Source organism: Accipiter gentilis, chromosome 21, assembly GCF_929443795.1.
Source record: "Accipiter gentilis chromosome 21, bAccGen1.1, whole genome shotgun sequence".
NCBI classification, from domain to species: domain Eukaryota; kingdom Metazoa; phylum Chordata; class Aves; order Accipitriformes; family Accipitridae; genus Astur; species Astur gentilis.
In genome coordinates this window covers 27631463-27644486 of record NC_064900.1, presented here as the reverse complement: position 1 = coordinate 27644486, position 13024 = coordinate 27631463, and positions in this window count along the sequence as shown.

The following is a 13024-nucleotide window of genomic DNA, read 5'->3' as shown; positions in this document are numbered from 1 at the left end:
GTCCCAGCTGTCTCAGCCTTTCCTCACAGGAGAGATGCTCCAGTCCCTCAGTCATCTTTGTGGCCCTCTGTTGTACTCTATCCAGTATGCCCATGTCTCTCACACTGAGGAGCCCAGAACTGGAAACTGCTTCCTGTTAACACAGACTTTCTGCTAACATAGACAGTGCTTAATGTTTCTTTACTGTATGTTGGTTTTAATTGGATTTCAGACAAGGATACAACAAAATAAGCTAAGGTGATAAAATGTGGCCTTAAAATTTTTGTTCCCAAGACAGCTTGGCTGCTTGTCATTGAAATCTGCTTTATGTTCACAATCAGTTTACCCTTTCTTAACACGTTGTCATACATCCACACCAGGATCACCTCCCAGCGCCTCTAGACTGAGTTCCTGAAACTAAATTAGCTTTGGCTAAGCTTTGTGCTAACCTGCCTAGAAGGAAAACTGCAGCAGTAAGCAAAATGCATTTCATATTAATATTTGGAAAAGCCTTGTAAAGTACCGCCCCGTTCTGTTAGCTGTAAATCAGTTACTGCCAAAATATCCCTGAATGAGCGATATAGCTGTAGCAACAGTGTAAATGCACTGGAGGGGTGAACATTTTGAAAATGTGCACAGAAGGTATTGTCACAAAGCCTAAAAATGAATGACATTATTTGTTCTTTCATTTTTTCCTTCCCCTCAGCTGTCTGCAATGTGACACTTTATACAATGTGCTTTTCAAAAATTTAAGATACTGTAAATGTGAAAAAAATATGCTCACTGAACACTGAATGTCATTACTCACTTCAGAAGAGTTAGGGCTCTCACAACATGTAAATGTATTAAAACTGTGAAGCTGAATTGCTGTTTTTTATGAGGTGTCCTATGTAAATGTAATGATGGAAGATCATCATGTTCATCATCTGTATCATTAAAACATGCTACTGGAAAAATCTTGTAGGAACATTCACCCATTGACCAGCTATGTTCATCACTCATCTCAGACCATGGACCATTTCAGTAAGGTTGGCACACTACTGAAAATAGGCAGAGTGCTGGCACTAAAGCTGTAGATTTGATAGCATCTGGAGATTTCCATATCTGCATGGAAAATTCTGAAATAGGTGATGAAGGTTCATTTAGGACATTTTGTGTTGTAGGAGCATTAAAGAGCCTCAAAAGAAGTAAAGGTCTTATCCTCCTCAGGCAGACTTTAAAATACAGTCCTGAGTAAATCAAGCCAATGCATAACTATGTCATAAAACACAGAAGGGAGGTGAGATGTATTACATGCATTGTCACTCAATGATTTTGCAATTTCTATAGCTGTGAAAAGAGCATCCCTGGGTGTGAAGCTTAGTGAGGAAATTTCAACTATTTCCAATATTTTTTCTTTTTGTTCTCCTATTTTTCAGTTTTGTTCTTGGGTTGGTGAGGGAAGAAGAATATTCTCCAACCTTATGAACGTTGTCCTGCCCACTAATTTCCACAAGCTCATTCCATAGTTGATGGAGAAAAGAAGAGAGAGATACTTGCTAAAGGGCTGTATGTCTCAAGTGCACCTCCAGGGATGTTCAGTTCTTTGTTCAAGAGTGTGTGGGAGAAAAAAAAAAGAAAAATAAATGTGTTTTTTTCTGGCAAAGATTTCATTGTACTTGAACAACATAGGGCCAAGATTCACCATGTTTCAAATCTTCCACCCTGCTTCCTTTATAGTTAACATAAAATTATCACTGCTTTCAGCAGAAACAGGTTTTCTGTCCTTCCTGCTTCAGTGATGTAGCCCCTCTTCCTCCAAAAAAATCAAGCAATTTTACTATCTATGCAATTAAGACCAGGTCTTCTGAAAAATGGAAAGTCCTGACTGTTTGAGATGAAATAAAATGTCACTGAGCTTTGGAAATATTCTACTTTTTTGGCCTTAGAGTGCTGTCCCGATCCAATATTGGAGAGGGTTCTTAAACAATCCCCAGAGCTAGATTAAGACACAAACGAGGTCAGATGCCATACAACCTTACAAGTTTTATTTCCTATAACAACTGATAATAGCGACAGGACAGAGGGAAGAAGAAAGGAAAAGGCAGTTCTAAGCAGGAAAACGGGAGAGATGCAGCAAGACTAGTTACCACCACCACGAAGCCAGCAACATCCCATTGGCTCGGTCTCGGTGCAGGTGATGGGGGTTCCAAGTCCCAGGTTGCAGTAGACAGACGATGACAAAGTCCCAGTTTCAAGCGCTGATTATCAGTCCCCTGCAGTTCCTTTCAGTTCCTTTTTCCAGTCCCTTGCATTTCCTTTTTCGAGGGAGGAGTACGCAGTTTTTCCAAAGAGTTCACCTATTTCCACAGAGACTGCTAGCTTCAGGCGGATATGGTGATTTCTTCAGGGCCTTCAGCACGTACTCCCCCACAGCAACAGGATGCTGAGGCTAGCAAATAGTCAGCAATGTTGAGACAAATATACTCCAACACAGTCTCTTACAGTCTCTTACACCACCCCGTGGCTTGACATTGCTGTCCTCATGGTGGCATGAAAGATAAGGGTATAGAAAGAGAAAGAGGGAAAAAAAGCGCATACTACAATGATATAATCAAGTTAACAACTTTCTATCAAAATGATTTAACATAACGCAGCAAAAGAAAAACCAAAGGTTAAAATAAGATGATTTGGCTTTCCAAGGCTTATTCTTATGTTAATACAATATTTCTACATTAAACAACAACATGAACCAACAACAATATCATACCAATTATCCTAATTATAACATTTCTAAGTAAGTTAAACAACATCTAGTAACTAACAACATCTACTTAACATCATCTAACCATTATAAATTTAACTAACTCTACAATATCAAAACATACTATAAATTGATTTCAAGGTTGCGAAGAATCAGTAGAAAAACATGATGGCAGTTTACATGGTGAACATTTACAGGGACAAAAAAGAAGTATTAGAATAACTATCAAGATAACCGTTATCAAAGCAAAGACTATATGGTAAATTGGAATCAATGTGAACACATACTCTTACTCTGTCATTTTTTTGGCAATGTACCACAAAGTGGTCACAGCCCTAACAGTCCATGTGGTTGGCTGCCCTGGTCTGCTGGTGTTGGGATCCTCCTGCATGACGGGAAAACCACTTTCCGCACCCCCTTATCCTAGGGTGCATGCGTCGTCTGGACCTAGAAACTTCTATCCCAGATCCAAACAAAGGTGAATGAACAAAAACACTATATAACAATGATTAACAATACTTTAACCTAACATATTTAACCATATAAACACATACAAGGCAAACACATACCTACCACAAGAGAAAATATAGCGAGAGCTAACAAAGCAATTGCCACAAAATTACTGAGTAAACACGTGTGTCTAATTAATTGATACAGTTGCATGCTTTGATTGACAAACAACACAAATCTGTTTTACACCATCAGGTGAGGCTGTAGATAGAAATCGCATGTGAGATACAACACATTGGATTAATTGAATAAAACAAGGAACAATACATGGCAAAAACATCAAAGCGACAAATGCACATAACAGATAAAACAGAAGCTGTTTTACCCATGGTGCTCTGGGGAACCAAGACCATAAATCACCATTCCAGCCATCCCATGTTTGAACAGGAACATGGGCTAGTCTCCTAATGTCTGTGGTCAGTTGAGGAACTACTTCACCTACATCGTCTATTTCCAAACAACAATTAGAGACATTTAGTTTCCCACATACTCCTCCCTCTTCAGCTAGTAAATAATCCAAAACCATGCGGTGTTGAAGGATTGCAGTGTGCATCTGTTGAGATTGTTGAGTTAAAAGGTCTATAGCATTAGCAGTTTTATTGGTAATAACTTCTAAGACTGCTTGTAATCGAGTGATGCGGTTCAAATTGTAAATCGGTTCTCTTGCCCCTGCTGTTGGTTAACTGTGATTCCAAGTGGCAGGTCCGTAATGCTCAATTATTCTTTCAGGAGGCTACTCATTTTCCCCCCACTTTTGGGTTCCACCTATTTTAATCTCAACAGATCGCTTGTTGCGGGCAATCTGTCTTTCCCCAAATTATCATATAGTCTTATTCCCAATCAAGGACCACCTGCCTCTGGAAGAAAGAAAAACAGAGGTCAGATAATCCCTACATAACAAATCCCTGACTAATTTGCTGGTAATTGTTTGTAGGCAGTATGTCCACAAATCCAATAATGGCCTTTTTTGGCTTTGCCACCATTAGCAAATGGTCCAGCTGCAACCTTTGGGAATTGGAAATAAGTTGTATCATCATTTCCCAAAGGGCTGAAAAAGGTGATCGGGTTGTTGTTTGTCTGGCCGGTACAACACCAGGCACCAGTGTTGTTCTTCCACTCACAGATTTGGCTGTAAATTTGGTTTCCAGGCCATTGGAGAACTAAAGTTTCATTTTTGTTCAACCAAAACCCTTTAAACCCTTTGTTACATCTGGTTTCATCAAGCCACAACCATATGTGAACACCTCTGTTTTCATTAACCAACTTATACGTGAGTGTCCATTGATAGCTGCTTTCCCTGACATTGATCCCTCCATTCTGGGTGCGATTTAAGCAATATTTTCCCACAGTAGGAAATTGAATTGGCCATGTAGGAAATTGAATTGGCCATTGAATTTCATGATAGTGAAACTATCATCCCAGGTGGTGTTATCAGTTCCGCTATAATTGCTTACAATTTGTGCTGGAGTGAGGGGTGTAGAGATCCACGGCCAGCTTGACAACCCTAGAGGTCCTCCACGAACGCAACAGTGACTCAGATTAAAGGTTTGGCTTACAGCTTTTGCTAACAAAACAAACTCATTATCCTTAAAGGGATCATATGGGTTGGGGGGAGGTGGGGGAATTGGCTTCCCTTCACCCTCTTAGGTAAATCCCCAACATAACATAATTAAAAATAACATCATCTGCTCTTCTTTTTCCATGGGTACGTCTGGGTCGCTTGCTTCTTCCTGAAAATGAAACAAACCCATATTTGCTTCTCGGGTTAGAAAGAGGGAACAATCCATCTAGTATGAATCTTATGAATTTTTCCACAGGCATCTTTTGTCTTCCAGGTATATTTGTTAAGGGGTGTGTCCAACACCAGTGGCACTGTGCCCACTGTGGGAGGTTCAACCAAGACAGGTTGTCCTGGGAAATGAGATGGGTTGCTGGGGTGATCAGGGCCATGTGGGGCTGGCATGATTATTGGAGATTTTGGACAGAAGGCTGTGATCTTTGGACATCCATTTACTCCCCAGTGACTATTAACGCTGGTCACTGCATCCCACACTCTTTCAGCCCATCCTGGCTTATGCGGTTTGAGGAAACATTTTAACAGACCATTGGTTCTTTCCACAATTCCATTTGCTTGTGGGTAATACAGAGTATGAAACATCCACGAAATTCCCTCCTGGGCTGCATATTTCTGGACCACTTTGGCTGTGAAATGTGAGCCATTATCTGATTGGATTGACTGGTTTGGGGACAATTCCAAACCATTCTTTCAGAGCCTTTATTGTGTTTTCTTCTGTCACCTTAGCACATGCTTTAGCTTTCACTAGTCTGGATACTATCTCCACACGTACCAGTACATAGTACTTGCCCTGTGACCTTTGAAAGGGACCAATGTAATCAATCTGCCAGGCCTCCCATAGGCCTTTCGCCTCTCTTAAATGCAGGGGGTCAGCCTCCAGAGGGTGTCTGTCCAAATGGACGTGGCATTGTTTGCAGGAAGATACGCAAGTTTTACATTCTTCCCTGGTAACCAGCCACCCTCGGGCTTGTGCCTCACAATAAAGGTCCTTAACTCCTGAATGTTTCCATTTTACATGTAGCCATTCTAACAGATGTTACCAATTTTCTGCTATCTGGGTACTTTGCAGGGGAGCTAGCTGGGTTAGCTCATCCACTTTGGCATTCCATTGGCTCACTGGGGCGTCATCTTCTTGATGAGATGCTATCCATGCTACTGCAAATTTCCCTTGTTTGGCAATGGTAATCCTGCCATTTTTCCTTTTGCCATACAGGTATTGTATTGAACTCCAATCTGTTTTGTTCCCAGAATGTAAGCCACTTGGTGCAACCTTTAAACGTAGAATAAGAGTCAGTATAGATATAGACAGAAGAAGCAGATTGAGCCTCGTGTTGGAAAACGCTCTACAAAGCAATTAGTTCTCCTACTTGAGCACTACCTTCCCTTTGGTAATGAACTGTTCCTTGGTATCTACTCGAAGTGCCATAGCTTGATATTTCCAAATTTTTCCCTTTCGCTTTGACGAGGCATCTGTAAACCAGACATTTTGCAATTGTCCAGAAAATGAAGGAGCTACTTGCATTACAGGTGAAAGCTCAGGTGTTTCTCTATCCAGGATTACCCCATTTTGTGGGGTAGCCTTCAGATACAGAAATAATTTCACAATAGTGTTCTATTTGTGCATACCATTTTTTGCACAGAGGGTCTCTGGGCCCCCCCCATCAGAGGGTAGAGTTCCTGCCAAAAACGCTTTGATCACTTTAAATGGACCTCTGAGCACTATAGGTTGTTGCTGGATGGTCCGTTCAGCTTCTCTCAGAGCTAGACTAGCTACAAATAGACCTTTTTTTCCAAGTTGTATTTTTTTTTCAGCATCTTTAAAGCTAGAAGAACAAAAACCAATGGGCCGAATAGGTCCCTTGGGATCCTTTTGCCACAAATGGATTGACAGTCCAGTCTTGGCAAACCCCCATTCAATTTGAACCAGGTGTGTTGGGTGGATGGGACCAGGGGCCTGATAGGCATTCGCTTCAAACACCAACAGCTGTAAAGCCTCGTCATGGACCTGAGTCCATTCCCACTGAGCTCTCTTTCTCAACAAGTCATACAGGGGTCATAGCAATAATTGAAAAGTCAGGGATATGTTTCCTCCAAAACATGAGCAACGCTAGTGCATGCTGTAAGTCTTTCTTTGTCTCTGGCATCTTGAACTGATCAAGACAGGAAAGGGTATCCAGTGGGATACATGTCATGCCTCCTTTCCACGAGATTCCTAAAAATTTTACCTCACTTGAAGGGGTTTGTAATTTCTCAGGTGGAATTGTCAACCCTATACTTTCTAAATGGGTGATGATATCCTTCTGGGTTTCTCTAACTTCTACCTGACTCCCTCCTATGAGCGCATCATCTATACATTGATAGATTTTCACCTCTGTTCTCATGGGGATTGTTTCCAACTCTTGCATTAGAGCGTGGTGGGCCAGTGTGGGGGAGTGCTTGTATCCTTGAGGGAGTTGTGTAAAGCTGTACTGTTGTCCTTCCCAGGTGAAGGCAAAGTGATCATGGTCCTCAGGTTGCAAAGGGACCATAAAAACCATATCCTTGACATCAATCGTTGCCATGACAGGGTGGGATTGTTCCTGAATGGCAGCTATCAATTCAGCAATGTTTGGTACAGCAGCAGTTAGTGGACCTGTGTTGGCATTGAGCCTCCTGTAATCTATTGTCAATCTCCATTTGCTGTTTGGTTTTTGGACCGGCCGTGCTGGAGAGTTGAAGGGGGAGTGAGTGGGAACTACAACCTTTTGTTTCTTTAAATCCTCCAGAACTGGTGTAATTCCTTCTCTTGCTCCCAAAGGCAACACATTTCACACATTTGTCAATTTGGAAGGAAGGAGGAGGTAGGTGCCGCTTGCAATAGAAGCACCTCCATGCCACATGTTTCGGCCAATTGCCTAATCTGAGGGACTCCAAAAGACCATGAGTTTCCCTGGGTATCACTCCACTGCCTACCCTTCAAAATGTCCATACCTAGAAGTTTCATTTGGAAAGATCCTATGGCCACCATGGTATTGGCAGGGTCTTCCTCTCCTGGTAACCATAGGGTCACCAAAGTCTAAGGCACTGACTGTGTTTTTCCCAAGGCATTTAAAACAATTAGATTTCTAGATGGAATCAAAATTCCACATTGTTCTGCTTCAGTCCGCATTAGCACAGTAATTTCTGCCCCAGTATCAATTAAAAAGTTTACTGGTCTTTTCCTTGGTCCTACAGCAACTGTAATCAGTAAATCCCCTTTTGTATAGCAGGTGAGTTGTTTTACAAACATCCATCCTCTGCCTCCCCCCTCACCTTCTGCGGTTGCAAGGTTTAGTTTCCCACCTTCTCCCCAGTCGGCTCCTCCTCAAGGTCTATCAAGGGTGGAGCATTAGGGGTTGGTCTGAAAGTGGCCCTTTGCCCTCACCATTTCTGCATGAGTTGTTCTAATTTTTGGGTCGGGAGTCTATCCATCAAGTCCCGGGGAAAGCCTTTCTGAAGCCCTAGCTGCCACAGTCCCTGTCAAGTTAGGGGCCTCTCTCTCCCGGAATTATGATCATGGAGCGACTCTAAATCTTGGCCCTTCGGAAGGGGCGATTGCCACCCACTAACTCGTTCTGCAGCTCATATGACCTTGGTTTCAGTTCTATGGGACAATCCACCAACGGGGCCATATTTTCTCCCAAAAATTAATCAACTCCTGGGCTATGTCTCCCCATGTCCATACTTTTCTCCCTAGCTGCTGATGGTCAGGGGTCACTTCCCCTCCAGAGCAGCCATAATTCTTTCTCCATTGGAGGTGTTTTGAATCCTCCCTTTTAATTGAATCCCAATGGGTTTCAAAGAGTCAGGAAGTCCCCGTATCAGAGGAGTCATCCTCTCTGGGTCCACAGGTATCATCATTTGTGAGCCCTGGTTGGGCTTGAGCCCCCGATCATACATCATCTGAAGACAGGCCGCCTTTTGCACACTTTCCACTAACTGATCCACTGTACCTGTTATGGCAATGGGATCTCCTTTCTCCAAGGGTTTCAGCCTTCCAGCCCAATAGGCAGCTCTCTGAGCCAATGACCATTGGGCTTGGCAATCGCCAGTAGCTAGAAACACACCCGGACCCCAATATCCTTTTGCTTCTTTCTCTGACAACAAAATTCCATCCCCTCCTGACAAAGACACTCTCCACACATACTCTGTCTCTGATTCCTTTGCAGTCCTTGCAAAATCTTTTCTCAGTGTTGATAATTCGGTTGCTGTAAATGGGGCTTCTTTGGTGATAACCTGAGGATGTCATTGCTATTGTCTTCATACACATACGCTGTTTTAATCAGCAGATACATATGTGGTGGGGGCTTTCTATGACTTCTTTTGTGCTCTGCAAATGTCCCTGGGGATAAACCTGTCGTATCCCTTTCTCTGCAAGCATCACTTCTACCTCTGACAGCGTATCTGCATCCCTCAAATGTTGATTAATCAATTATTTCTTTAATATCACATTTTGATTCTTTTCTTCCTCCAACAATTGTTTACATTCTTTCAACTGTTCCTGCAAACTGTTTATTACCATCTGCAGGGAGTCTATTACAACATGAGCTCTCTCTTCCACCTCAGCTGCCAGGGTCGCTCCCAACACTGCACAAATTATAGCTTTTCTTTTCCCCCTCTTAATCTTAGCTTCCTTCTGCAATACTCTTATCCTGTCCACCACACACTGTGGCTGAAACCAGTGGGGTTTTTGCCCAGTCTTGTCCCTGGAGTGAGGGGTGAGATCAGTGTGTCTCTGAAAGATCATATAGTTTATCTATTCCTTCAACCCATGAGGGCACAAAATCACAAACATCGGCTGTTTTCTGAACATCCATTTTCCTTAACCCAAAGGGGGCTGTGACCTGAGAGGGTCACACTTTAACAACAAATTTCCCCTCTTTGCTCTCAGGAGGACACACATTAAAGTTACACTGTAACTCAAGGGGGCTGCGTCCTGAGAGGGTCATATCTTAGTATCAAGTTCCCCCTATTTGCTCCCAGGAGCCAGGCCGTAAACTAACATAAAAGTTCCACAACAAAATAGTACAGCACTCTCATCTCTAGGGATCCTGTCCATGATACCAATAAAATGTCCCGATCCAATGTTAGGGGAGGTTTCAATACGATCCCAAGAGAGAGATTAAGACACAAATGAGGTCAGATGCTGTACAACCCTGCAAGATTTATTTCCATGACAAGGTGTAATGGCGATAGGACAGAGAGAAGAAGGAAGATAAAGTCAGAATACCTAAGCAAGAAAACGGAAGAGATTTAGCAAGATTAGCTACCACCACCACGAATCCAGCAATGTTCCGGTGGTTCAGTCTTGGTGAAGCAGGGTCCAGGAGAGAGAAAGAGTGAGAGAGAGACGCAGTCCTTTTATTGTCCCAGTCCCTGTGATTTTTTCGAAGAGTCTGCCCATTTCCGTGAAGCTCATGGTCATACATGTTGTCCGTCTCATACATGCCATCTGTGTCCCTCTAGGTGCACATGCTCAAGTGTCCATGGTGGCTCCTTCGGGGACAAGATATTGAGGTCAAAAAGTGGTAGTGGTGCAGCAGCAATGTTGAGACAAACACAGTCTACCACAGTCTCCTACAATGTTCCAACTGGTGTTAGTGCAGGACTTCCATGAAGGTTGGCTGGGTCTAGTTTCACAAGGGAAGTGTGCACTAGCCACGTGGACCAGCAACACTTTGTGACATTTGGAGATGCTCCACCAGGTGAGCCTGTTCCAGCTGGTCACTGACTCATAGAGACCACATTACTGTTTTTTGTTACCATGATGCCACAGGGGATGCCTTTGCTTTACCACTTGATGTCTTAGTAGAGTGGGGGGGTTACCTGCTCTTCCTACTGCAGTCTTCAAGCTGGACAGCACTCAGGCAGTGGCCTCTCTCGGCTGGGTGGTGAAGCTCCTCCTGGCCCTGGGAGATGTCCAATTCTGGAATGACCGGACAGCTATTCTGTTCCTTTCTGGGTAGGAGGCAGGTTAATTCACTGTTTCAAATTACTGTATAGTAAAGTTTTATCTCCAGACTTTGGATCAGTGTCTTAAACACTGTCAATAGCTACACATTTTGGCTGTATTGTATTTGGCGCTAGCTTTGCCTCCTGTAGGATGAAAAAAAAAAAAGGTTGTTTTTTTTTTTTACACTCTTTATTCATCTTCTTTACATTGCCTTCTAATGTGGTCTGTGTAATTGTTTCGTGCTTCGTATTGCAAATTCTTTGGGACAGGAATCACATCCTACTGCTAGTGCTTTAGAAAGTGTATATTCATCATTCAACAAAATATAAACAACAGTTGTGGTGGGTTCACCTTGGCTGGCCATCAGGTGCCCACCAAGCTGCTCTCTCACTCCCCCTCCTCAGCAGAATAGGGGGAGAAAATACAACAAAAACCTCATGGATCCAGATAAGTACAGGGCGATCACTTACCAATTACTATCATCAGCAAAACAGACTCAAGTTGGGGAAATTAGTTTAATTTATTGTCAATAACGGAGTAGGATAGTGAGAAATAAAAACAAAACTAAAAATATTTTCCCTTCACCCCTCCCTTCTTCCCAGGCTCACCTTCAACCCCCAGCCCGAGAGGTGTAGGGGGATAGGGTATGGAGGTTGCTATCAGTTCATAGCACTTCATTTCTGCCACTATTTCCTCCTCATGCTTCTCCCCTACTCCAGTGTGGGGTCCCTCCCATGGGATACATTCCTTCACAAACTTCTCCACCATGCATCTTTCCCTCGGCCTGCAGTTCTTCACGAACTGCTCCAGCATGGGTCCCTTTCACGGTGTGCAGTCCTTCAGGAGCACACTGCTCCAGCGTGGGTCCCCTGCAGGATCACAAGTCCTGCCAGAAAACCTGCTCCAGCATGGGCTCCTCTCTCCATGGGTCCACAGGTTCTGCCAGGACCCTGCTCCAGCGTGGGCTTCCCATGGGGTCACAGTCTTCTTCCGGCATCCACCTGCTCCAGTGTGGGGTCCGCCCTGGGCTGCAGGGGAACAGCCTGTCTCACCATGGTCTTACCCATGGGCTGCAGGGGAATCTGTGCTCTGGTGCCTGGAGCACCTCGTCCACCTGCTGCTTCACTGACCTGCGTGTCTGTAGGATTGTTTCTCTCTCCAGTTGCTGTTGCACAGTGGTTTTTTTACCCTTTCTTAAATATGTTATCACAGAGGTGCTACCAACACCTCTGGCTGGAATTGGCTCTGCCAGACATGGGGGTAGTTCCTGGTGTCTTCTCACAGAAGGCACCACTGCAGCCCTCCTCTGGTACCCAAAATTTACCACATAAACCCAATACAGAAGTGCAGGCAGAAATATCTGTGCCAGCCCCAGAAGGTCACGGACATTTGCCGTACAGCAAACTGACTTGTCCTGGGATTATGCTGTCAAGGTAGAGATTGTGCTGCAAAGACATTCTTTTCTCAGTTTTCTGGTTGAACTGGCAGGGAAGGAATAATTGTAAATAAGTGCTGGGTTTTGATGGAACATCCAATAACCTCATCCAAACTTTTTTTCTATCTGGTTGGAATTTGAGGAAGAACACTGACAATACAGAAAGACTTGAAGAAAAATCAGATGAAGGCAAGTAATAGGTATTTTAGGCCCATTACAAGTATAAGTATTTCTTAAAAGAACATACCAGTATGTTTTCCATGGCTTAGTGGAAATCTGATAATCAAACAGCCAACATTTATAAATCATGATATTATGTCTAAACGATTTAATTAGGTAAGTGGAAAGCGTAAATGAGAGAACAGTCTTAGGAATTACCATTACTTCTTTCAAAATGTAGACTAGCAAGTAAACCCCTAAAATGAGATTTTGAACAGTCATATCCCTATGTGTAATTATCTCATAGCATAAACCTTTTGTTAGGCACTACTAAGTCAGTTGTTTTAAGGGAGATGTCTATGTGGGTTGCCTGTCTGGAAGCCTGTTCTAGGGGATGTTTCTGGCACAAATGAAAAGGTTTTAAAAACAAACCAAAAAGAAGGAAGACTATCAAATGCATCAGGTGTTTTGTATTTTAATTGTTCTTTTTGGAAAAGGCAGTTTTCCCCTTTCCCATACCTTACTCCATTTTTGGGGGTTGCATATGTGTGTGTATGCATGTGTAGAGTTTTCTACTTTTTTCCTACTGCCTCTTCTGCCACATTTTTTTGTCTATGTTAAGCACAGACAGTTCCCTTTCTTCACAGAAAT